This window comes from Parasteatoda tepidariorum, chromosome 5, assembly GCF_982258835.1.
Source record: "Parasteatoda tepidariorum strain Cologne lab strain chromosome 5, Ptep-v5.0, whole genome shotgun sequence".
In the NCBI taxonomy this organism is placed as follows: Eukaryota; Metazoa; Arthropoda; class Arachnida; order Araneae; family Theridiidae; genus Parasteatoda; species Parasteatoda tepidariorum.
This window is the reverse complement of record NC_141759.1, coordinates 74,442,962-74,447,427: the sequence shown is the minus strand read 5'-3', so window position 1 is coordinate 74,447,427 and position 4,466 is coordinate 74,442,962.

Here is a 4,466-nt window from a genome sequence, read left to right as displayed (position 1 = left end):
TCCAATTTCGTAATGTTACAAGACCTTACTATTTAATTGTTTTGTAAGACAATGATGAATTAGGATTGATAAAAGAATGAGCAGCCTTAAAAGTCGTTAAAAAAATCATTTGATTCATAAAATAGTTGGTTATTATAACTTTAAGTAAGTACAGTTTGCTAATATGTTAATCGAAAAAAGTCCCGCAGTGGACTGATCCTTAAGACACGGTGCACCGAAGTCAAGCATCACTGGCTGCGGTCAGTGTGCGGGTGGGTGACCACTTGGATCAGTCCGCGTAGGGACCGAGGGTGCGCGGTATGGGTCCTCGTTAAACTGTTCTACCGTAAAGTGCTCGACTTCGCGTGCAGGTCGTCGGGCTACCGAAGCGGGGGTGCCATCCCCTCTGCGGAGGATCAAAATTGTGATGGCATGTCTTCGGATCATCCCCAGGGATGTTTCCCAGACAGTCGCCAATAGCCCATTGTGCAGCTCTAGTGCGACGTAAATGAACAAATCAAATCAAATTGATCGAAAAGACAAGAAAGGATACCTGGATTTTAAAAGTAATCAACTATACTTAGAAAAAAAAATACACTTAGAAACTTTTTAATTCTAATTTCCGTTACTCATTTATTAAATTTATTCATTTTTGTATTATTCTCATTCATTTTTTTAATCATATTTATTCATTTTTTAATTACTTTTGACTTTAACTCAAGCACGAACCTATAAAATGTAGATTGTGAGAGAGTTTAGTTTTTCCACAACAATAGACAAATAATTATTATTTAAAGCAAAAAAATTTTGGAAAACTCCTGAGAAAGGCACTTAAAATTTCAATAATTGTCAACTAAAATTGATGACAGTGGTAGCCCAGTAGTTAGAGAATCGGAGTCTGGTCCTGTGAGTCAGGGGCAACGTTACTTTTAAAAAGTAACGAGCAAAAGTACAAGTATTTTCAAAAAAAGTAACGAGTAAAAAGTTCTTATTTTAAAAAGTAACAAGTAAAAAGTACAAGTAAAAGTACAAGTACTGAACAAAAAACGTAACGATTTAAAAGTACATTTCTAGGAAATCGAAAATTCAAAGTAACCTAAAATTTTATTGAATAATATTCTTATGTTCTTTAATGTTTTTTCAAAATTGTTGCTATCTATTTAATTATTTTTAATTTTGAAAGTTATGGATATTAATTTATTTTTAAATTCGGAAGAATATTATAATATAATTTTATAATATAATCGTATAATATAATTTTAAAATCAAATATAATTTTAATATCAAACTTTTTATGGATTTGAACGAAAAAGAAATTTTATCTATTGATTTTAATTTTTAGTTTATTATTTTTATTTATTTAAATTACCATTGATTTAAAATTGTTTTACTCCTTAGAAACGCGTTTTAAAAGCACAAACATAAACAAAGCAAACACGGTTTCAGATAGCTTTGTGATCTTTGAGCTAGTAAAAAATAATTGAATGTGTAGTATAATTTGAAACAGAAAGAATTTAAACATGAAGTTAGCTGTGAATGCATATATATTGCAAATTAATTTTATAAATTGAAAAAACATAAGCATTTTTTTAAATTTTTTTTTTATTTTTTAGAAAGCTTACCGAGTTTTAGGAAAAAGTAACGATTTCATTCGATATTTCCTTTACAAATACTTGTACTTTTTCTCTAAAAAAGTAACGAAAGTACAAGTAAAAGTACTAAATTTAAAAAGTAACGAAGTACAAGTAAAAGTACGTACTTTTTACTTGTACCGGCGGTACAAGGAACGAAAGTAAAAGTACTGCCATATATGGTCAGGGGTTTGATCCTCGACTCCACCAAGACCCACCGAATACATGTGATATATGTGCTAAAAATCAGTAAAATCGAAATTCCGTGGTCGGTAGCTGAGTAGAACTGGTACAGGCACCCGGAGAAAATTTCCTTCCCCTTCAGATCTATGTCTAAATTGAGGAAGTGGCCTCACAAAATTGTGATGGCATATCTTCGGATCATCCTCAGGAATGTTTAATAGACCGTAGCGCAATAGCCCATTGTGCAGCTCTAGTGTAGCGTAAATAAAGTACCTACCTACAAACATATTTGAATTTCGATTAAAACTCTTTTTTATTTCATAAATAAAAGTGATCTTTCAACACTTGGAATTTCACCGTTTTAATTGCATTTCCATGGACTGCTTTCACACGATATTTTTTTTACTTCAAAATTAACAGTTAATTCTCCATGAATTAACTGTAGAATGTTAATTTCTTTTAATCAATTTGTTGTAAATTTTTCTACACGCCTTGGTAATATTAAGTTTCGATGTCTTACAGTTTTTAACAACTAAATGTCCCGCAGTGGACTGATCGTTAAGACACGGTTCCCAGCAGATCACCGAAGTCAAGCATCACTGGCTGCGGTCAGTGTGCGGGTGGGTGACCACTTGGATCAGTCTGCGTAGGGACCGAGGGTGTGCGGTATGGGTCCTCGTTAAACTGTTCTACCGTAAAGTGCTCGACTTCGCGTGCAGGCCGTCGGGCTACCGAAGCGGGGGTGCCATCCCCTCTGCGGAGGATCAAAATTGTGATGGCATGTCTTCGGATCATCCTCAGGGATGTTTCCCAGACCGTCGCCAATAGCCCATTGTGCAGCTTTAGTGCGACGTAAATGAACAAAACAAGCAAACAAATTAACAACTAAATATTGTATCATAAAGCAAAACATTTGAAAACTTTTTCGAAAAAGTACTTACAGTTGTCCTAATTTCTGAACAAATTGTAATTTCTGTTAAGTTCACAAACAAGTAAGGTTCTATCAGCATGTCAAACTTCAGATTTGTAGTTGCATTCCCACGACCTGCAGGTTTGCCCGCACGGTGTTTTTTTTAATTTTTATTTTGCTACAAGTTTACCAATAATTCTGGCTCTAATAATTCGATGTCACATTTTTTTATTTTACGCTTCTCTTTTTAAATGTTTATACATACCTTCCGATTTTCAATTTTCTAAATCTTATAGTTTCAACGTAGTAAAATAAATTGTAACATTAAGCTGAACATCCAAAAAAGTGTCTGTGGCTTTTAAATTTTTTTATATAGAGGAACAAAAACAAAGTATCTTGAACTGAATTTTTCTTTCTTGTAAAGTAAAATATTATATGTTTCATTATTAAGAAACTATGAGGATATTTTTTTATATTAATAAATATTTTAAAGCACTCTTTATATTTTAATATTTGAAAACACTCAATATTTTAAAACACTTTTTTTATATTAATAAATATTTCACTTCACTTAAATTTTTCAAATCTTTTTGTTGTTGACACTATTGGTTTAAAAACCCCTTTTTGTTTTTAAATGACAGAAAACAAAATGAAAAATGCTCAAAATTTTAACATTTATTATTATGTTAAGAAAATTGTGTTAAAAAAATTTGTTTTTGCTACGTAAAAAATTCCTGAATTTTTTGGACTAAAAACTACTTATTTATTTTTTTACTTATCAAAAATAAAAACAAGCCCTCTTATTTTTTTTTCTTTTTTATATTTAAAAATTCTACATCCAACATTACGAGAAAAAAAAATAAAGGTTAACAGACTTTGTTTTTGAGCTATAAAAAAAATCTTGATCTATTTTGTTTAAGCACTATTTTTTGTTTAAAAGTAAAAAACAAAAACACCATTTTGATTTTTAAGTATGATATTTAACATCAGGAGAAGAAAAAATTGAAGTCATAAAAGTTGTTACCACCCAGTAAGACTTGCAATTTGCAAAGAAAAAAAAATCTATAGAAAATTATTTTAACAAAACTTTTCAAAAACTGAAATAAATATGTTCATCATTTTAATAACTTTACATAGTGTTTACTTACATTTTTTTTATGTTTAATGACGCCAAAATTAAAGATAATTGGCTAATTAAGGAAAAAAAAAAGATATCGATATTTTTAACTTATTATCCGTCATCTGCAGTTAAGCCATTTTCTTTCTTTCTTTAAATAAACTGGGCACCTGGGCCGCGAAGCGGCCCCTTCCATTTTCTGAAACCTTTGGATCCTTTTTATTTAAATTCCGAACTAAGAGGAAACAGCCAATTTAAAAAGCCTGGTAGTAATTTTTGTTTAAAAATGTTTTTCTTTGTTAAATAGCTACCATATATAACCTGACTCCTTCACTAAATGCTTTGTCATTTTTAAGATATATGCAGCAGTTAGCAATCAGGGGTGAAAGCGAGACGGAAAAGAGGAAAGGCTGGTAGTAAAACCATTTCAGTTATATCTAGTTTTGGGGAGGAGTTTATTTATTCTTTTTTTAAATTTTTCAACAATATCTACTTTATCTTGGAAAAGAAGCAGTTTTATATATATGCCAGAATTATAAAAGAAATCTTGATAGTTACAGATATTTCATTTTTTTCGAAAAAAATGCTGCAATGAAATGTTTTACGTGCCAGGTTTTTCTCTTTTCCGTCTTGCTATATAAGGGGC